The 23,066-nt window shown below is 44.5% G+C and overlaps 1 protein-coding gene across 2 annotated transcripts in view; it reads left to right on the forward strand.

Annotated features, from left to right (window-relative positions):
* MAPRE3 (microtubule associated protein RP/EB family member 3) overlaps nt 1-23,066 on the forward strand; it is a 55,002-nt gene that overhangs the window by 15,907 nt on the left and 16,029 nt on the right. The gene's annotated exons all lie outside the window — the stretch shown is intronic.

Consider the following 23,066-nt stretch of genomic DNA (forward strand, 5'->3'; position numbering starts at 1 on the left):
TCAGAACTCTGAGCTAAAGCATCTTAATTTTGTTTTGACTGCACCGTACAGCATGTGGGATCTTAGTTCCCCCAGCAGGGTTTGAACCCATGCCTCCTGCAGTGGAAGCATGGAGTCTTAACCACTGGACAGACAGGGAAGTCCCAAAGCATCTTAATTTATACACTGCCTTCAGCTTGGTTTTCTGGAATTGTCAGCGCCTTCTAACAGCCTCTCCAAAGAGGCTGCCTCTTGGCTTCTTCAGGAAGATTTCTCAGGTTCTTGAACAGCAGTTGGTAGTTGAGGGCAGGTGATGAGTTAAGAGAAATCACCAAGAAGCCTTTGACTGCAGGTTGTCCCTGGGCAGCAGCCACCTCTCACCTCTGGTCCTTTCCGCCTATTGGGGATTTAGGGCTTGGAAAAGTATTCTTCAAACAGCTACCAAATCCTGGCATTTGTCTGAAAAACACTCTTGAGACTTTTTGTATCACTTATCTCACTCTCACCCTAATGATCTCTATATCCTAATTTTTATCCGTGCATTAGCTTTTCCATGAATTTAAAAAAAATTATTCCAAAAACTCTAGCCCATATTTTCAGCAAAATTTCTAAGAACAATGTACATTTAATGCCTTTAGTGTATAGTAGTCATCAAAAAATCCTTTCTTGGATAATAAATGTAAATCAGTTCAGTTCAGTTCAGTCACTCAGTCATGTCCGACTCTTTGCCATCCCATGAATCGCAGCACGCCAGGCCTCCCTGTCCATCACCAGTTCCCAGAGTTCACTCAGACTCACGTCCATCGAGTCAGTGATGCAATCCAGCCATCTCATCCTGTCGTCCCCTTCTCCTCCTACCCCCAATCCCTCCCAGCATCAGAGTCTTTTCCAATGAGTCAACTCTTCGCGTGAGGTGGCCAAAGTACTGGAGTTTCAGCTTTAGCATCAATGTAAATCAAAATAGCCTTTAAAATATTTAAAAATTAAAACATTACAGAAATGCATAAAGTAGAAAGTGGAAGTCTTCCATAACCTTGTCCCCAGAGGAGAAACTGGCACCACAATTTTGTTGAATATTCTAACTTTTTTTTTCCTACACACATACTAATGTATTACTTCTTTCTAAAAACATGGGATTCTACTATTTTTCATTTATTTTTAAAAATGGAAGAATATTGAAAAAATTAAATGTGGCCATTAAAAGTGCTGTAATTCTACCACTCAAACAGTAGTGGCATCAAGGAGTGGCCAAGGTGGGCTTTAGTACTGCCCCCTTGCAGAGCTGCCCCAGGTGGACCTGTCATTCAAATACAACATATGCTGGTTCTGCAAACACAGTTTCAAGACCCTCTTCTCTCCTTCTTCCCACCAGATTACCAGCCCTTAAGCCATTCCACTCACAAAACCTGTTGCCACTATGGCTGTTTACTATGGTGAATGCATTGCCACCTTTCTTCCAGTTTTCAGCTACATTAAAATCATGTCCACTTATAAGGTTTCCGGTAGTCATGTTCAAGAACCAATGCAAGACATATGTGGGAAGCACTTTCCATTGTCCCAGCTAACATTGTATTTAGTTTTGTCCCCAGTAGCGCTGTTTCCAAGACACTGAAATAACATGTCAGGGAACTTTGTTTTGAATCCATCTCTGGAAGATGCTTTCACTATGCTAGTGGAGGAGATGAAACACAGGGCCAATGACTTGTTCAAGATCAGAATAAAGCTCTGCCTGAGCTGGACCTGCAGATGTTTCAATGTGTCGGGGTTACTGGTTGAATTGCCTAGATGCACTTGAAACACTTGGAAAGGAGCAGAAGGGACATTCCCAGATTCTGCATGCTTCCTTCCCCAGCCTGCTTGTCAGCTGCTTCGTATCGTTTAGATAGATGTGCTTCCGCCCCAAGAGGGGTTAAGATATGTGCTGTTGGAACTCTTTTCATTCCTGTGGGAAAGGATGATGGCTCTTCCTCAGTCAGTCGGAATTCCACATGGACCCTCCTCCCAGCTGCGATGTTTCACAGTATTCTAGTTCTGAGTTCTCTTCCGTACATCTCGTTTTTCCATGTTCTGACAGTGTGGATCTGAGCAGATGAGGCCTGCCTTATAGAAGTAAGGTGTCAGAAGAAGGCTCTAAAGAGGCCCAGTCCACCACCATAGACCAGAGCAATCTCCACAGAGTGGGAGAACAAGAGGGACTCTTCAGCTTACAGAGTCCAAGTGGGAGGAAATACAGTTGGTCTGCATATTTATTTTCTATCGCTGCTGTAACAATTACCGTAAAGGTAGTTACTTAGAACAATGTAAATCTGTTATCTTATAGTTCTAGGGGTCTGAAGTAGATATAGTGGGCAGAATGCTGACTCCCCAAAAGTCCTAATCCTCAGAATCTGTGAATATTACCTTATATGACCAAAGGTGTGATTAAGAATCTTGGGGTACTTGCCTGGTGGTCCAGTGGTTAAGAATCCACCTTGCAATGCAAGGGACGCCGGTTAGATCCCTGGTCTGAGAATGTCCCATATGCTGCAGGGCAGCTGAGCCCGTGCACCACAACTAAAGAGCCTGTGCTCTGAAGCTGGGAAGCTACAACTACTGAAGCTCCCTTACTCCTAGACCTCATGCTCTGCAACAAGAGAAGCCACCACACGGAGAAGCCCAAGTACTGCAACTAGAGAGTAGCCCCCATTCGTGGCAGCTAGAGAAGAGCCCACCTGCAGCAGCAAAGACACAGCACAGGCAAAAATTAATTAATTAATTTTTTAAAAAAGAATCTTGGGAAGGGGTGCTCACCCTTGATTATCTGGGTGGGCCCTGGTGGAGTGATGTGGTCACAAGCTAAAGAATGTCTGGAGCCACGAGAAACTAGAACAAAGACAGGTTCCTCCTAGGGCCTTCAAAGGGAGTACAGCCCTGCTGACATCTTGATTTTGGACTTCTGGCCTCTAGAACAGTAAGAAAATAAATTTCTGTTCTTTTAAGCTCTCCCGTGTGTGACAGTTTGCAACAGCAGCCACAGGAAGCTAAAGTCGTGGGTTAAAATCAAGGTGTTGGCAAGGCTCTGTTCCTTCTTGGAGGCTCCAGGAGAAGGATCCTGCCCTTGCCTTTCCGGCTTTTTGGGGCTACCTGCATTCCATGGCTTGTAGCCCTGCATCACTCTGACCTAGGCTGCCATCGTCACATCTTCTCTCTGACCCCTCCCTTCCCCCTTATAAAGACCCTTGTGGTAATGTTAGGGCCACCTGGATAATGCAGGCTGATCTCTCCATCACAGAATCCTTAACTTAATGATATCTGCAAAGCCCCTTTTGCCATTTAAGATAACATATTCACGAGTTCCAGGGATTAGGACAGGGACATTTGGCGGGGGTGGGGATGGGGGCATCTGCAAATCCTAAGGGGTGTGGATAGGAATGGTGGAACTGTTTACCACATCCCTGAGTGTTCAATTTAGATGCTATTCCCTGAAGTGAGAAATGCAGTATCAAAGGAAACATTTCTTTTGCAGAGGTAAACATGGAATGTGTTACCCTCACATTTACAGAAGGGATTCTTCCAGGCATATGATGGTAATAAATAGATAAATAAATAGTTGTTTGGTTTTTTTTAAGATGGAGTACGAAGGTGAGCTAGACGAGGTGCTGCTAAGTCGCTTCAGTCGTGTCCAACTGTGCGACCCCATAGACGGCAGCCCACCAGGCTCCTCTGTCCACAGGATTCTCCAGGCAAGAATACCGGAGTGGGTTGCCATTTCCTTCTCCATAGGCAAGATGAAGTTCTCCCTTTAAGCTTTTGAGGTGATGATAATGTATGTGTGTGACGAGGAGGAGGGTCTCCTGCAGCATTTGCCTTTGATGCTTATCAAGCCAGCTAGCTGAATGGGTCTGTAAGGGCATTTCATGCAGCCATCAGTCATAGAACTGTTGCTATGGAGACAAAGCCTCTTAGAGATGAACCAAAGGATGAGTCACCAGAAGTATACATGGTACTGGGTCTAGAGGTAATGGGGCAAGTGCGTTGTGCCAGCTTGGGGAGTTGAGCGTACAGGGCGTGTGGGAGATGCTCCCAGAAAAGAAGGAAGTGGTTCAAGGGGTGTTGGTCAGAAGGGAGAATGAGAAGCTGCAGATCCACCATTTAAAGCATATTTCCATCGAGACGTGTCAGAACTCCAGAGTGACCCAGTTGCTCCTGAAGGCAGATGGAATTACTTGAGTCAGCTTGAATCCACATGAAGAACATCGAAAGCCACGTTCCCATTCTGCTCCTACCTGTCTCTCTGACTCTAGGAAATACTTATTTCTTCCTCAGAAGTAAATAAAACTTCCTACTTGGAGAGGATGACAAATCGTTAATTATTAATGTTTACTTTCATATCTACAGATGAAAGGCTGACTTCAAAGAAGTGGATCTAGGGTTAGGGAAGATAATTAATTCTCAGCGTTAACATTATCTACTAAAAAACACTCAAGGCCCATTTTGAAAAGGGTTTTCATGGTTGAATATAAAGTTGGAGAATCTTAAAAGGAGATTTGACAACCAGTAAAGAGATCAGAGAAGAGTCTGTTAGGACAGCAATGTTTGTGTTCCTAACCACTCATTTCTAGGACAAAGCATTAAACAGAGGTGCCCTACATGCTGGTGAAACACAATGAGAAGTTCTGGTGAGGGCCTCGGAACCTCGCCAAATAATTAAACGGGCTTAATTCTGCTTCAGCTCCTCTCTTCACAACACAAAGGTCTGAGACTCCAATTAATGAAAATTTCACTTTAAAAAGAAGCAGCTTATTGGGTCCATGCTGTAGTTTAGCACATGAAGCTCAAGGGACGAGAAGAAATCCATCACTTAGGCCCACCTCTCTGTAGACCATTACCCTTACCTCCGAAGCAGGCAGACCTGCTGGGGGCCAGGCTCTGACCGCCAGTGCCATTGTTCCTGGTATGTCTCTTGGTCCACTGGACTGAGCAGCACATAAAGAAACACTGCCTACTAAGCTCTGGAGGCTGTGGGCAGCCTCCACTTGGTTGCCATGAGGAGAGAAATGGCTTGTCTCTGCTGTGAGCTGGGTGCTATGCAGGATGCTTTCCACACCCTGCCTCGATTAATGAGAAAAGTGATCCAAAATCCATAATTCAGGGGAAAGGACAATAATATCGTGAGCAGAACGAAAGGCAGGTTTGGATTCTGTTCTCAGCTTCAGTGTTGACTCACCGTGGTAGGAAAGTGAGGTTCCCAGTGCCTCTGTTTATCCTTCTATAAAATTAGGTCATTACCTGTTCCCATTGCCCAACCATGAGGTCAGCATTGGGAATACTTTGAACATCTCAGATGAAAGATGATATAAAACTACAAAGCAAAAAGTTGGTGAAGGAGAAGATGTGAGAAGACTGAGACTGAAATGGCCAGTGAGAGCAAAGTGTAAGGATGCTAGGATTTTCCCACAGGCAGCCATGGAGCCTTTCTGGGCCTTCATCTGCCTCGCTTATCTTATGAAGGATGGTGCGAGTACACATTGTTGTAGAAGGGAAGGCAGACTAGCATCCTGGCAAGAGCAAAGACGAAGGGGTCACGAACCTATTGAGTCTCAATGTAGGAGACAGCATAGCTACAATTTTAAGAAATTCTCAAGATGATTATGATGCCAACCAAAGTTCAGAGAATACCATGTCCTCCCCAGACCGCTGAGGGTCCTCAAGGATGCTACCATCCCCATACCTCCCAGGCACACTCAGGCTGTCCCCACCCACTTCCTGCATCACAAGAATCGTCTCTTGGCTTTTCTTACCATGAAATGAACTCCAGCTCGCCTTTCAAGGCCAGATCACCATTTGCCCCAAACTTTTCCTAACCTTTTGAGAGAAATGAATGATTCTTAGGTACAAAAGGCTATGTAACCGTGAGACAATGCGGTGAATCTCTGTGCACTGCATGGAAAAGTAACCATGATACGTTTAAAGGGAAAAGAAGTCCCAGAATATTTATATTTTCTTTAAACAATGGAACAACTATATGTATACCTAACTTCAGTATCTATATTAAAAGATCTGAAGAATACACACATACCTGATACGAGGCAACTTTACCTTTTTATTTTATACCCATGTATATTATTTAATTTCAATAGCACTTTTTTTACTTTTTCAAATTCAGTAATGATTAAAGTGATTACCAAGAGAGTAATTGCTCAAAGGATCACCAGGGAAGAATGGATTGATGTTATAGCCCTTGTGCATGTCATTCTGCGAGGTCTCCCTCCACAGCTCAGATGTGAGCTTCTTGGTGGCAGGGGCCTCATCCTGTTCATCTGCTTGTTGGCAGTGCTCCGCACTGGCCCTGACACATGGTGGGTGCACAGGATGTACTTACTGAATTTAAAAGATCAAAAACAGAGTCTGGGAAGGTTTGGTTGATCAGCCCCAGGACCGCATAAGTGAGACTTGATGTCCTGTCTTTCATCACCACCACCAACCCACACACCCTTCCTTTGTGCCAGCTTCCTATTGGAAACTGGATGTGTATAGTTGTTTAATCTCATGATTTGTGGAAATCAGAAGCTGTTATTCGTTTTATAATTAAGGGAGAAGAATATATGAGACATGTCTATATTTATATCTAAAAGCTGCAGCAATACATTTTGTCCAGAAAGTGATTTTAAAGTCCTATTTTATGGAAAGCAGGACACTCATTCTCATTGAGTAATGTTCTTAGATTTTTTTTTTAATACTAACCTGTTCTAGAAGTTATGGATGGATGGTTTGAGGGGAAGAGAAAACAGGTCACTCAAAAGACGATGGCACTTATTTTGAACCATGCTTTAGAATTAAAAATACAAATGTGAGCCACTGCCCTTGCCCCCAAGTTCATGTTGTAGTTTTAACACACTCTGCTATAATCACTTGGTGCACATGGGTATGATTCCCTGCCCAGTAACATGACCGGTTGAGGATCAGCTGCTAAGCCCTCTGCCCCCTTCTCAGCCTTACCAACACTGATGCTTGCTAGGTTTAGGAAGTAAGGCAGTTCCAGTCTTTTATCCCACTAGTGTGGGCCCAGCTTAGTCTTGGCCACTGGTTGGGTCTGAAAGTTCATGCTTAGCAGGAAAGCCAGAACTATAATGGACACCTTAAGAACCATGTTCTCCTAAGTAGAGGGTGAGCTTCTCTCACAAGACAGAGACTTATTGAGAACACTAACTTTAAGGAATGCTTCCAGGATAACCCAGAGTTTGGCTTGAGCCCTAATCTTTACAGGTAGGAGCTGTCCAACATTTCAGCAGACTTTTGCATCTGCTCACTTCGTTTTTTTTGGTTTGGGGTTTCGTTTTTGTTGTTGTTGTTGTTGTTGTTTTTGTTTTTGTTTTGTTTTGTTTTTGCTGTACCACACAACTTGTGGGATCTTAGTTCCCTAGTCTCAATGGCACCCCACTCCAGTACTCTTGCCTGGAAAATCCCATGGATGGAGGAGCCTGGTAGGCTGCAGTCCCTGGGGTCACTAACAGTTGGACATGACTGAGCAACTTCACTTTCACTTTTTACTTTCATGCATTGGAGAAGGAAATGGCAGCCCACTCCAGTGTTCTTGCCTGGAGAATCCCAGGGACAGGGAAGCCTGGTGGGCTGCCGTCTGTGGGGTCGCACAGAGTTGGACACGACTGAAGCGACTTAGTAGTAGTAGTAGTTCCCTAGCTAGAGATTGAACCCAGGCCCTCAGCAGTGAAAGCTCAGCGTCCTAACCACTGGACCACCAGGAAATTCCCTGCATCTGCCCACTTTGAAAGAAATGTAGTGACAATCTGTTTTGACTGTTTTGTTTTGTGCCCTGTTCTAAGGGAACTGACACAGTTTGGGATCTAGCCTCTCAGGTCCTCATATTGGATGCTTTAAAGATCAGCTCTCCGTTGCTGTATGACTAAGGGAGCCCAGCCCAGTGCTCTGTGATGACCTAGAGATGTGGGATGGGGGAAGGGTGGGAGGAAGGCTCAAGAGGGAAGATACGGCTGATGTACATTGTTGTGTGGGAGAAACCCAACACAACATTGTAAAGCAATTGTCCTCTGATTATTAAGACAGATAAAGATCAGCTCTCCTTAAGGTCACTGAGTCCCAAGAAAAGTGATTTATATTTACTTGCTCAGGCACATTTGTACCAGAAAGTAAATTTAATATAGCAAGGGATACCCTTCTTCCCTATATCATGATACCTTGAAAATAAGAAAAATAATCAGAGCTTGCTTTGTGAATGTGAAATCAGAGCAAGTACAGTTGCACAATGCTAAGAAAAGATGTATCATCCACACTGTGGTCAAGCTTGATTAACTCCCCCTTCTCTGCCAGAAGAGACACTGTCCTAGTGACCAGAATGCCAATGCCAACTAAACAGAGTTCCACTCCTTGGATAATGTTGAAGTTGCAGTAACATAGTTTTATTTTCCGGTCATCTTTTTTTCAGATTCCACAATAACCAGCCCTCTGTTTATAATTACCTTTTCAACCAGATTCTACATGATGACATGTGGCAGTTTTTCTAAGTTTGTAGCTTCTTTTGCATTGTTAAAAGTGCTGCCTTGTGACCTCTAAGGAAATGTCTTATTTACATATTTCCAAACCTCACTATTCCTCATGCTAGGTAATCCTGTCTGTAATGTGCAGATACGTGTTAGCAGGGATCAATAGATAGTTTCTGTAAGGGCCAGAGAGTACGTATTTTACACTTTGTAGGGTGTACAGTTGAGTGAGTGTGGTTGTCTTCCAATAAAGCTTTGTTTGGAAAAAAAAAAAGGAGCTCTAGCTCTTAAGTGCTGACCCCTATTTGTTAGTCATAATCACAGAGGGGGCTCTTTCTTGTCCTTTCTTGACTTTACTTCAGTCCTCTTTTACCATAAATATTAATATGATGCTTAAGTCTTCAAAAAAGATTTTTACTCTCCCCTTAGAGGACCAGGAATCCTTAGAAAAATGACTTCTTCCAAGATGGAGGCATGAGAAGTGCAAGTTGAGCCTTGAGCATTATTTACCACCAGGAACTAAGGAACTTCTCCAAGAACGATGGGGGTATGTCATAGAAGACAGAAAAGCCAGCTGAAGGGGGCTCCCAGTGGCCAATACTGGCACAGTCTGAGCATCAGAATAAATGATAGTAATGTATCATAGCCCATTGAATAAAAATAATCTATGAGTTTGTACTGATCTAAAGAGATAAATGAAAAATAAATGGAGGAGGAATGATGGGGTTAATGATGGTGTTAGGAGGAAAACATGGTTCTCACACAGGTTGAGGGGCAAATAAGAATCACTTGGGGAGCTTTTCCACATACCAAGCCTCTTTCTAGAGAGGGCTGTGTGTGTGTTGGAAGAATTCTTTCTGGGAGACACTGCTGAGCTTCCCTGTTTGGAGACCACTGATGTGTGGGCTGTATAGCGCAATGGAAAGACAGCAGACGCAAGGGTTGTGTCTTCAGTGTGCTTGGCTCACTCATGCCTGCCCATCATGTCTAGTCCTTCAGTTATCCTTATCAGAGTGTTTGGTCTTCGTGGCAACTGGTGGGTTCAGAAGTAGAGCTCTTGCCTCTGGGGTCCTTGGGCAACCATAAGAAATAGAGACTGAAGTTTCCCTAACTAGCAGAGACCACTTCCTATAATGTTTCCATTTTAAGCTCTTCACCTGAGGAACAGAAATTATTAATACCTGGAAGAGGGGCTTCCCTGGTGGTTCAGTGGGAAAGAATCCACCTGTCAATGCAGGAGACTCAGGTTCAATCCACGGTCTGGGGAAATACCACATGCCGCAGAACAACTAACCCCTGTACCACAACTATTGAGCCTGAACTGTAGAGCCCAGCAGCCACAACTGCTGAAGCCTGCGCACCCTAGAGTCCCTGCTCTGCAACTAGAGAAGCTGCAGCAGTGAGGAGCCCGGGGACTGCAAGTAGAGAGTAGCCCCTGCTCCCCGCAATTGGAGAAAAGCCCACACGGCAACAGAGACCCAACACGGCCAAAACGAATAATTATTAAAAAAAAAAAAACCTGGAAAAAAAGTAGTGAAGAATTAGTTCTTACTTTCCAGTGAATTTTTAGGAAAAAAGTTCAAACCCTATAGCAAAAAAGTTGTAAAGTGAGCATTTAAAACATTTTTTTTCTTGCTTGAACAACTATAGATATGTGGGGCCCAAGATGTATATTACATGATATGTGATCCCTGACTTCAAGGCACATATCTGTTTGGAAAGATATTGTGGATAAGCTAAATGACAATATAAAGGATAGATTGATACCTTAAATGCTGTGTGGCAGGCCACATGTATACTTAATCACCAAGTGAACTATGTAAACTCATGAAATTCCTTCAATATAGAGGGGTAAAGGGCTTGCCAAAGGCTGGAGAGGTCAGAGAAGACAGAGTAATATAGTCAGCATCTATTGGAAAGGATCTTAAGAGGTCACCTGAAAGTAAAACTCACCTAGTCCAGCCTTCAGTCTGGTTCTTGGCCCCACTAAGACATCCCCAGAGGGTATTATCCAGCTTCAGAACTTGCCGTGATGGGACTTTACCCCTTCCTGGAAAAGCTATGCTGCCTTTAGCTCCGCTGGAAATTTTTTTCCAGTTGGTCAAAATCTGTCTTTTTGTACCTCCAACACTTTGGTCAGAATTACATCCCTTGTGCCCACAGAGAAGTCTAATTCTTACTCTTCCCCTGGTAGCTCTTCAGGTCATTACAGAAGGTTCTCGGATCAGTCTGAGTTTTTCTTCCATCTCTAAACTAAACCCCTAGTTTCTCCATCAGATCTTCACGTGACCTGGATTTGAGTATATTCACTGCATCCACTATGATGGTCACTCTCCTTCAAACCTACCCCTGCTCATGAATGTTATTCTAAAAGTTTGCTTCCTGAAACTGAATTCAGTATTCCAGGTGTGGTCTGATAAGGGGAGCAATATTATCATTTTTTCATCCTAGAAGAAGGACTTTATAATTAGGTATCTGGCTTCAAACTAGTTCTGTTCTTACCAGCTCTGTTACCTTGGACAAGTTACTTAAGCTCTCCAAGCCTCAGTGTAGTTCTGCTAACATCTCAGAACATACCGAGTGGTGGGTGCCACACAGGACAATAGGGATACAGAGACTTAATCCCAGCCCTCAGAAAGGTCGTGGTGAAGTGGAAGGAAAAGATAATTACTGTGTTAGAAGTGCACCAACATGTATAAGAGAAACTCCTAGAAGGCCAACCTAACTCAGCCCAGCAGAAGAGGGTGAGAATCAGGGAACTGACACTTGAGATGAATCCAGAGGTTAGGCTGACACTTTCCAAGTGAAGATCAGTGGCAAGGAAGGAAAGGCGTTTCCAACAGAAGTGTGAACGAATAACGCTGAAGTCTGGCTTGGCCTGGTACAGTGCCTTAGAGCTGGAACGTGGTGTGGGGAGTGGGTGTGGTAGTGGGAGGCTGGAGAGGCAGACAGGTGTCCATCATGGGGAACATGCTAGAGGGCAATGCTGCTGCTGCTGGTAAGTTGCTTCAGTTGTGTCTGACTCTGTGTGACCCCATAGACGGCAGCCCACCAGGCTCCCCCGTCCCTGGGATTCTCCAGGCAAGAACACTGGAGTGGGTTGCCATTTCCTTCTCCAATGCATGAAAGTGAAAAGTGAAAGTAAAGTTGCTTAGTTGTGTCTGATTCTTTGCGACCCCAGGGACTGCAGCCTACCAGGCTCCTCCGCCCATGGGATTTTCCAGGCAAGAGTACTGGGTGGGTTGCCATTGCCTTCTCCGGCTAGAGGGCAATGGAAGACATTAAATCAGGGGTTACTTCAATAGTAGTCTGCAAAGTAGTGGATATGAAGCCCAGAAAATGGAGCTGATGGTACCCTCAGCCCAGGGTACTCTCCATGTTGTGAGAAGTGAGGTAAATAATATACACAGTAGGTCAGGGCCACGATGGGCTCAGTCAGTGGGGTCCTCTTCCCCAGCCTCTGCCACCATTGCCTTCTGTCAGTCCCAGCACAGTGGCAACTCCCATGGAGCTGCCATCAGTTCAAACCCCTTACATGTTTGCACACTCTATTTGCAGATCCTTATGTCCCCTGCCACATCATTTCTTTAGATTTGGTTTTATAAGATCCAAATGCAGAATCTCGTGTATTTTGAATGGTTTAGCCTCTTGGCCATTATCCCATCACAGCAATCTGGGATCCTGACTCTCTCAGCTGTGGTCGAGAAAGTGACAGAACATGAGCCTCACCTTAAAAGGAAGAAGGCATCTGGGTACAATCAGGGCTAGCAGAGCTTCAGTGTAAGGGAGATTGGTGGGAAGAGAGCACCAGTCTGAGGCTGAGAGTCTAAGGAATGGAGAATCCAAAGGAAAGAATGGGAGGGAAGGAATGGAGTGGAACTGTGAGCACCAGCCCAAGAAGTCTGGTTTTTATGCTATAGAATACGCATACGTGTGAAGGGCCCCTGGAGGTTTAGCAGGGGGTGGGAGGATTAAAGGGCTTCCCAGGTGGCGCTAGTGGTCAAGAACCTGCCTGCCAGTGCAGGATACATAAGAGATGTGGGTTCGATCCCTGGGTGGGGAAGGTCCCCTGGAGGAGGGCATGGCAACCCACTCCAGGATTCTTGCCTGGAGACTCCCAAAGACAGAGGAGCCGGCCGGGCTATAGTCCATAGGGTCGGAAAGAGTTGGACATGACTGAAGAGACTTACCACACATGGCTCGGGGTGATTAAAGCGATGTTTTTAGAAAGTTTGTCCTGCAGTGAGGGGTGAAAAAGTTTAAAGGAAACTAAAGGCAGGAATACCATCAAGTCACAAAGTCACAGTTTGGACAACGATGATGTCAGAGAGACTGGAAAGGATGAGATGGATGAGAAAAATGGTTTGACAATTTGGCCAGAATGGGAGACGCTGGATTGGATTCAAATACATGTTCTTTTAATGTGGCATTTCATGGCTCCTTGCAGATTTTTTTTTTTTTTGGCATTTTAGTGTATAACAGATTTAAACTATAAATTAGTTTTAATATTTTACCATGAAATGTTTGTTATCATTAATGTTCCCATTTGGTTTTAAATACATTTATCAATACTGTAGTTTGGAAGGAGAAAATTAGTTTTTCCAACCTGCTAATCTTGTCAATTCTCAGTTCTTAAAAATACTCTGTGAGACTTTAATTTTTTAGATGCAGGTAACACATTTCTACTTACTTAGATGGAAGACTGATTTTACACTGACATTACTGAGTGAGTGTTTGTGCTTTATCCAGATAACAAAACAATCTTAAAAATGAACTTCAGTGATATCAGGCAAACATTTTCCAGGAGTGTACTGTGAGCCAGGTGTTAGAAGGTTCTGGGGGTCGAAATACATGGTTCCTGCTCAAGGAGCTCACTGCTGAGCAAGGGCAAGAAGCCTGTAAGCAAATAAGTACAGGACAGGATCATGTGAAGTATGACAGAAGTCCAGGTTCAAGGCCGTGCAGGCTCCTCGTGTCCTTGTTATACCGTGGCAGGGGGAGGGGATGGGAAAAGGAACAAGGGAAGAAGAGAAAGAAAAGAGTGAAAGCAGGGAGGGAGAAGAGGCAGAAAGGACAGAGATAAGAAAAACAACTTACACTTTGTTACACTTTATACTGTACAAAGTACTTTTAGATAAGTTGTCTCATTTGATTCTGCCAAGAAGCTTAGGGGAAAGCAAGAAATGAGATGAAGTTAGGGGATGGGAAGCAAGCCCCTCAGTGAAGAGGAGAGAAAGATGTGTTGAAAGTGCTCAGAGCCCATGTGGCCTCGTGGGTTGTCCCTGTGGATGGTACCCTGCTGGTGGAGGTGGGCCTCAGCGAGCCTGGTTATAACCCAGTGGGGGCCTTTCAAAACCAGAGAAACCAGCAAGAAAGGGTAAGAAACACCACTCCAGGGAGCCTGAACCACCCAGACAGTAATAGAAGCTGTAAAATGATTATTTGGGCAATTATTGTCGAAGACTTCTTGCTGCCTGACCACAAGTTTCTTCCATTACTTCTCTACCCTGTTTTTAAAATATATTTATTTATTTATTTATTTATTTATTTATTTTTAATTTTTTTTTGAGCTTTTTCCTTGCCACAGGAATTATCCATGTTTGATAATTTAGAAAATCCAGATAAACCCAAAGAAGGAAATCAAAATCCCCTATAACCCCCAAATCAGACAGAACTACGATTATTATTTTAGAATACACCTTCATGTTATTCTTCTATGCCTGTGGGTATACTTCTGCTCTGTAACACTTTCCCCCGATTTAATATATTGTAAACATTTCTCCATGTCTTTCAGTTGGGATTATGTTTGGGTACAGGTAATAGCAAATCCTAAAACAAACCAAGAGTGGCTTAAACAAATAATAGGAATATGTTCCTCATATGACAAGAGTCTGAAAGTAGGAGATCCAGGCTGGGAGAACAATTCAAGGATGTCATCAAGGAGAGCCCAGCTCAGTAGCCTGTTTTACCTTATGTCTCAAGGTGGCTCTTAGTTGTAGGAGAGGCTGGGAAACAAGTGTTTCATTTTTCTGGCCTCTCTAGTAGAGAAAGGCGAGGGGAACGGGTGTCGGAAGTGGGTGCTAAGCCAGCCAGCCAGCGAGTGATGCCAAAGAGTCGCTACATATTCTTTTACAGCACCATTGTCCTGAGCAGCTGCATAGTGTAGATGTACCATGATTAGTTTAACAATTCATTGTTGTTGATCATTTCACTTGTTTCCAGTTTTTCTTTATTATAAAAGCTTTATGTGCTGTGCTTAATCACTCTGTCATGTCCAACTCTCTTTGCAACCCCGTGGACCATGGCCTGCCAGGCTCCTCTGTCCATGGGGATTCTCCAGGCAAGAATACTGGAGTGGGTTGCCATGCCCTCCTCCAGGGGATCTTCCCAACCCAGGGATCGAATCCAGGTCTCCCGCATTGCAGGTGGATTCTTTACTGTCTGAGCCACCAGAGAAGACCATAAGAGCTTTATGTATACCCGTAATTATTGCTTTAGTGTAAAATTCCTTAATTCTATAAGTAGAATTAAGGTGGAAAAGTATACCAAAAATGTGAAGGGCTTTTAATACCATTTTTTGGCCAAATTGCCCTTCAAAGAGATTGTACTGAATTCCACTCTCACCAACCATGTTTAATGGAGTACAGTCCCCTGCACTCACAACAGCAGGTTTTTGTTTGTCACTGAGCTGTTATCCTAGGACCATCACATGGATTTATCTTTGCTCTAGCCCTGACCAGACTGAAGCGCCCACAGCCTCTGGGAGCCCAGAGCAGGGACGCTGAGAACCTCAGCCAGCCCCTGCCCGGAGGTGCGGGTCTGCAGGGCTTTCTGTGCTTCCAGGTGGCAGATGCAGGTCCCTGTCCTGACGAATCCTGCAGAGGACTTGTGATGTTGGGCACGTGCCTCATTCATCTACCTTTATTTTGAAAGTCCTTTCTGCCACTCCAGAGTCGTCATTTGTCCCATCTTAGTTCTAAGTCAAGGCCATCCTGGCTTGCATGGGACTGAGGTGCTTCTGGGGTTTGGCCTCTTTTGAAACAGCCCTACACCCCCACATCGTGAGGTACCTCAGGTGAGGTGGCGTTCCAGACCTATTTCATCATCTGTAACAGAGAGAAGGCTGAGAAGACAGAATTGGTAGATTCTGCCTGTTGGTGGTGGAGGGGGGATTTTAATCATATGAAGTTGCTTTTGGGACATGCTGCAGTTTCCTGGGGAGGCAGCCAGAAAAGTGACTTATCCCTGCACATCCCTTCGAGATAGTTATTAACTAGTCAGCAGTTAACCACTGCGTACAGCCCTCCTCCTCAAATGAGAAGTCATCTAGGGCTGAAAGAAGGATTCCTCTGGCCAGGTCATGTCTGTGTACACAGTAGGTGCTTCATTACTCATTCATGGAAGCAGAGATTCATGTGTGAACAAATAAATGACTGATGAACCCAAGTGAGTCTGTGTTCAGTGAGACCAGGCCCCACCACCACACTACCGCCATCCAGACTAAGAAAAAACTCCAGAATCGTGATTCCAGGAAGGAAATGATAAGGATGCTATTTAGATGGTCCCATCATGACCTTACCTTGACCTCCAGAGAGGTGGCACGCAGAGTGTGAGAAGCACTGTCCTAAGGACACTGAGTTCTCTGAGTCCCTCTGAGGGCAAGCTACCTTCAGTTATTACCACCATGAGGAAAAAGAAAGGAAGAATATGTTTATGTACATGTGAGGTCTAAACAAGACCTTTGGCGTTACAAGAATAGAAAGCCCGCCTACCCTTGAGTGGCCAAAGTTTTGTTTCTTAAATCAAGATCCAGTTTTTCTCCTTGAATTATCCAGCAATTTCTTTTTCCTAGAGCAGAAACCAATAGACCAAAATGACCTCGTTGAGAACAAGACATGTAAAAGTAGAGCAGCAAAATTCGAAGAAATACTACAGTGAATTGAAGTATGTGGGAGAGAACATAATAGGATTTCACTGGGGATAAGCCTGCCTACTGAGACACGTGTATTTTCAGTGAGCTACAAACACTGTACAGCATGAAGGATCATCAGATTTAAAGGACACCCTGAAACCAAGTGGACAAAAGCCCCCACTAGCTTAGCCACGAGGGCTAATTCCCTTAAGAGAGCTGAGTAGGCAGGCCTTGCCACAGTCAAGAGAGTCTGCGGTAGACTTGATGTCTGATGAGTCCCGTGAAAGTGACTCATAACACCAACAGTTTGTCCAGATCTCACAAAACACAGACAGAAATGTTTATGATAATTAGGTGAGCCCAGAGTAGGAGGCTGCTGAAGGGCTAATTTAACTCACAAAAGGCCTCTTCATATTGAGATTCCCGAGGAAGGGACTTGAATACCAAGGACGTGGTTAAGTTGTAAGTGTCATAATTTCAGAAAAGTTGGAACTCTCTAAATGGCCTATAATCAGAAGTAAAGAATTTACCTTTCTGGGATAAATCATGCCTGCATAATAAACTTTACTTGGACAAAATTGTAACTTCTCTTAAAAAACCTTATGCGCTTTGAGACTTCCCTGGCAGTCCAGTGGTTAAGACTCTGTGCTTCCACTGCAGGGGCATGGGTTCAATCCCTGGTCAGAGAGAACTAAGATCCCGCATGTCACACGGGGCGGCCACACACACACACACAAAACACGTTATGCTCTTTCTGAAAGAGAACAATAGCTAGCTAGAATCAGTCTTAGAGCTTTTCTCATCATTGGAGAAGGAAATGGCACACCACTCCAGCACTCTTGCGTAGAAAATCCCATGGATGGAGGAGCCTGATAGGCTACAGTCCATGGGGTCGCAAAGAGTCGGACATGAAGGTCAACCACATAAAGAATCACAGGGAAATTTTAAGATCCTTGAGGTTGTGTTTGGGGACTTGTAAAAAGTAAGAATTGCCTCAGTAAATCTTTTAGGTATAACAGTCCAGGTAAATTGTTGATTTTCCCCAAAAGAGGCAAACAAATATTGACTGTTTTGACCTAAAGGAACACTAAGGAAGCAGAACATGAATCTGTGACTGTAAAATATGCAATCTCAGGAGGCACTAGAGATGAAAGAGTATTTGGTTCTGGTCAGGAAATTACTATCCTATTTATTACCCCAAGGTCGTGAGTAAATCTGTATCCCCACACATTAGGTATTATGAAGACTTTCTTGTTCAAGGTACGATGAGTCCTTTCTCTGTTATGCTTTTGACTATTTTAGTCTTTCCTTGGCTTCTGATTTAAGAAGATTTTGTGCAAGTTGGGTAGAAATTTAGACAGGTCTTTCTGAACCTTAATGGATTCAGCTCCAATGCTCCTGCAATCAATTGGATGTTTGAAGCTTTGTCCCCCTTTTGTTTTAAAGTGAAAGTCGCTCAGTCGTGTCCGACTCTTTGTGACCCCAAGGACTGTAGCCTATCAGGCTCCTCTGTCCATGGGATTTTCCAGGCAAGAGTGCTGGAGTGGATTGCCATTTCCTTCTCCAGGGGATCTTCCCGACCCAGGAATTGAACCCAGGTCTCCCGCATTGCAGGCAGACGCCTTACCGTCTGAGCCACCAATTTTGTTCAAATTAAAGGCTGCCTGAACTGCCACTGTGATCCCCAAGTATCCTTGCTGAAATCATGCATCTAGAAAGATGAGTTCACAGACTTGGGTTATGGTATGGAAGCCATACCATACCAGAAGTAGGAGCCTGGCCTTGAGGGGCACAAACTTAGGTTTAAACTGAGACAAACCCATAATTTTTGGAATAGTCAGTCCAAAGAGTTGCTTGTATACTTGTGTCTTCTCAGCTTCTCCCCAACCTATTGCCTAGGTCCCCCACCTACAGAACCCAGTCAGATTTGTAGTTCCAGAGGACAGAAAAGTTTGGAGCGATCTCTGCCAAAGCAGAAACCTCTTTGCAGGTCAGGAAGCAACAGTTAGAACTGGACATGGAACAACAGACTGGTTCCAAATAGGAAAAGGAGTACGTTAAGGCTGTATATTGTCACCCTGCTTATTTAACTTATATGCAGAGTACATCATGAGAAATGCTGGGCTGGAGGAAGCACAAGCTGGAATCAAGATTTCTGGGAGAAATATCAATAACCTCAGATAATGCAGATGACACCAGCCTTATGGCAGAAAGTGAAGAAGAACTAAAGAGCCTCTTGATGAAATTGAAAGAGGAGAGTGAAAAAGTTGGCTTAAAGCTCAACATTCAGAAAATGAAAATCATGGCATCTGGTCCCATCACTTGATGGCAAGTAGATGGTGAAACAGTGGAAACAGTGGCTGACTTTATTTTTGGGGGCTCCAAAATCACTGCAGATGGTGATTGCAGCCATGAAATAAACAGACACTTACTCCTTGGAAGGAAAGTTATGGCTAACCTAGACAGCATATTCAAAAGCAGAGACATTACTTTGCCAGCAAAGGTCTGTCTAGTTAAGGCTATGGTTTTTCCTGTGGTCATGTAAGGATGTGAGAGTTGGACTATAAAGAAAGCTGAGCACCGAAGAATGGATGTTTTTAAACTGTGGTGTTGGAGAAGGCTCTTGAGAGTCCCTTGGACTGCAAGGAGATCCAACCAGTCCATCCTAAAGGATCGGTCCTGGGTATTCATTGGAAGGACTGATGTTGAAGCTGAAACTCCAATACTTTGGCCACCTGATGCAAAGAGCTGACTCATCTGAAAAGACCCTGATGCTGAGAAAGATTGAGGGCACGAGGAGAAGGGGACGACAGAGGATGAGATGGTTGGATGGCATCACCAACTCAATGGACGTGGGTTTGGATATAGACTCCGACAGTTGGTAATGGACAGGGAGGCCTGGCGTGCTGTGGTTCATGGGGTCGCAAAGAGTTGGACACGACTGAGCGACTGAACTGAACTGAACTGCCAAAGCTAGACTGTCATGAACAAAGCAAGAAAAGCTGAGGAAGGTTCTCATAGGGTTTTTTATAATCATCCAAAACTCGAAACAACCCAGATGTCCTTCAGTGGGTGAATGGATAAACCGTGGTATGTCCACACTTGCACCATTATTCAGCAATGTACTTGGACCATACTTTGCCATCCCATGGACTATACAGTCCATGGAATTCTCCAGGCCAGAACACTGGAGTACTGGAGTGGGTCGCCACTCCAGTGGTACCAGAAGTACTCCAGAAGCACTCCCTTCTCCGGGGTTCTTCCCAACCCAGGGATCAAACCTAAGTCTCTCACATTACAGACAGATTCTTTACCAGCTGAGCCACCAGGGAAGCCCAAGAATACTGGAGTGGGTAGCCTGTCGCTTCGCCAGTGGATCTTCCTAACCCAGGAATCGAACTAAGGTCTCTTGCATTGCAGGTGGATTCTTTACCAGTTGAGATACCAGGGAAGCCCCCATTTCTATAACATTCTTAAAATTACAGAATTATAGTGATAAAAAGCATCTCTGGTTGCCAGGGATCAGAGTAGGAGGAGGGCATGCCTATGAGGGGGTAGCATGAGGGAGTTTCTTGGAGGTTATGGAACAGTCTGTGTCCTCGGGACATGAATCTATACAGTGATAACATATCTTAGACTGTACAACAGCAGCAGCAAAATAAGAGGGTGTGTAAAAACTTATGAAATCCAAATAAGGTCTGTAACTCAGTAAATAATGTACCAACGTCAATTTCCTGGCCTTAACAATTGTTATGTAAGATGTTATTGGGGAAGCTGGACGAGGATACATGGGAATTCTTTGTCCTGTTTTGCAGCTGTGAGTCTAAAATCATTTCAAAATAAAGAGTTGACAAAAATTTGGAGGGACACTTGATTTCTACAAGGAGCACTTGGAAATTGCTTCAGTTTTTGCCAGAAAAGATAATATAAGCTAACGCCCCAAGAGTTATACATTTAATGTAGTTTCTAAGCACTGTAATTTCATTTGCTGTATTTTTGATTTGGAAACGATGCTCAACTATTTTAACTATAGTAGTGTAAGGGATATTTTTGCATTGTTGCAAATATCTTGTATACGTGGGGGGCAAAAAATCCCTTGATGAGCTTCTCCCAGGATGAAATAACTCCCAGTTCTCTTATGGAGCTCTTGCTTGTAGCTTCTACCACTAACCACATCCTCTTCTGCCTCCAGCACACGTTTTGGGGTAAACTATTCAAAATCCACTCCCTCCTCCCAGTCTGTTCTTCCCTTGTCTTGACTCTTGTTTGCTTGATAAACTGCTGCTTCAAGACCCCACTCAAACTATGCTTTTTCTAGAAGCCCTGACCCAGACAGCAGAGTGACTCCAGCAGCATGCCTTTCCTGCATCTGGGGTTGTAGTGTAATGTGTCACCCTTTGCTTATTTCGTCCACTTGTCTAGCTCCCTGATTAGTCTATGAAATCCTCAAGGACACAGAGTAGGTCCCCTTCCTTCCTATAGGCCTTATGCCAGGCTCAGTGCCTGAAACACACACTCCACAAACGGTGATCAGTGAGTAAGTGAATCGGAGGCTCTGAAAAGTCCTTAGTAACCCTACTTTAATAGAGTAATTTTCAAAACTAAACCCCAAAAGGGGGTTTGGTTAACCACAGTTAAACATAACAGTATATTCATATTTAAAACATTCTCCAAATGTTCAACTTAGTTAAGACATTATTATGTTGAATTTCTTGTTCATTCCCTCATTTCTTTCATGATGCTGCTGCTACTGCTGTTGCTAAGTAGCTTCAGTCATGTCCGACTCTGTGCGACCCCATAGATGGAAGCGCATCAGGTTCCGCCATCCCTGGGATTCTCCAGGCAAGAACACTGGAGTGGGTTGCCATTTCCTTCTCCAAGGCATGAAAGTGAAAAGTGAAAGTGAAATAGCTCAGTCCTGTCCGACTCTTCATAACCCCATGGACTGCAGCCCACCAGGCTCCTCCATCCATGGGGTTTTCCAGGCAAGAGTACTGGAGTGGGGTGCCATTGCCTTCTCCATTCTTTCACGATACCATGTTGTAAAACTTTAGAAAGACCATGAGGTTGCACTCATGAGCCTCCTTAGACAGATACAACGTAGAATTTAAGGATAGGATGTGACTTTTCCAGATTTTGCTGAAAGAAGCAAGGTGGTCACCTCGCAAGCTGTCAAGTCCACCTGCCGTGCTGCAGCAGACCCACCGGCCTTGGTGACAAGCCCCTGATTTCTCTCCTCCACATCCTCAGGCAAATCACCTGGGGCTCCATAATCATCTTCAGGTCGAGATTCAGTCCTCACACTCCAACATGACGACTCAGAGTTTCATCATTTCTCCTTGCACAATCTAATGACTACTTCTCCATCCAAGGTCTGGTAACTTCATTAAACAGGGCAGGTAACCTCCTCATCGAAACTGGTCGCTCCCTTGGCACCAGGGACACCACCTGCCTCTCCCATTTCCTCTCTTGAGCGCATCCTGTAACATTCCTCTAAGATTTGATCATTGGTCTCATGCTCATTTTTCAAAGGAAAGTAATCGTAAACATGTTTCCCATGTCCCAAATTTTCCATTTTCTCTTCACTTCTCTCTAGCATCCTGCCATCTTTAAAGTCTTAAATTTGGTGCCACTTTCCCCCAGAAGCCATTTAACTACTAAGGCCCCTCTCATCCTCTATACTCTCCTGGAGCACTTAAAAGCCAAATGCACTCGCACAAGTTAGTGCTTCATATATTCTGGTTTGTGGAATCTTGTGCTGTTTTATGAGTTACTCCTGTTTCTTCAACCAAACAAAGGCTCCTTGAAGAGAAGACCCATGATTTAAAATATCGTGTGTCCTCATGGTACCTCGTGGAGGGATTAGCACATTACAGAAATGGTCAATAAACCCTTGCTGAGTGAGCAATGCGCTGCAGTAGCTTGGAAAGAGAAATATAAAGTAGAAAACCTTTGACATTTCCTTTCCTTTCTCCTAACGCTCAGGAGCCGAAATCGGGACAAGTCATCCTGCGCTGTGCTGTGCTTAGTCACTCAGTAGTGTCCGACTCTTTGCGACCCCGTGGACTGTAGCCCTCCAGTCTCCTCTGTCCATAGGATTCTCCAGGCCCTCCTCCAGGGGATCTTCCCAACCCAGGGATCAAACCCAGGTCTCCCACATTGCAGGCGGATTCTTTACTGACCAGAGCAGCCCCATCCTGCACTGCTGCTGCTGCTGCTAAGTGGCTTCAGTCATGTCCGATTCTTTGCGACCCCATAGATGGCAGCCCACCAGGCTCCCCCGTCCCTGAGATTCTCCAGGCAAGAACACTGGGGTGGGTTGCCATTTCCTTCTCCAGTGCATGAAAGTGAAAAGTGAAAGTGAAGTCGCTCAGTCGTATCTGACTCTTAGCAACCCCATGGACTGCAGCCTACCAGGCTCCTCCGTCCATAGGATTTTCCAGGCAAGAGTACTGGAGTGGGATGCCATTGCCTTCTCCGCCCATCCTGCACTAGCACTGTGCAAAATCAAGTCAGTCTTCCTGCCTCAGTGCCATGATGTGGGAGGAGCACAGGATTTGGGTGCAGATGGCGGGTTCATGGTCTGGCCTCACCAGTCGTTGATCTTAAATCTTAGTGAGTACCTTGAACCCAGAAACTTCATCTCTTCATATTTAAAACTGAGATAATAACTAAGG

This window comes from Ovis aries, chromosome 3 (assembly GCF_016772045.2).
Source record: "Ovis aries strain OAR_USU_Benz2616 breed Rambouillet chromosome 3, ARS-UI_Ramb_v3.0, whole genome shotgun sequence".
NCBI lineage: Eukaryota > Metazoa > Chordata > Mammalia > Artiodactyla > Bovidae > Ovis > Ovis aries.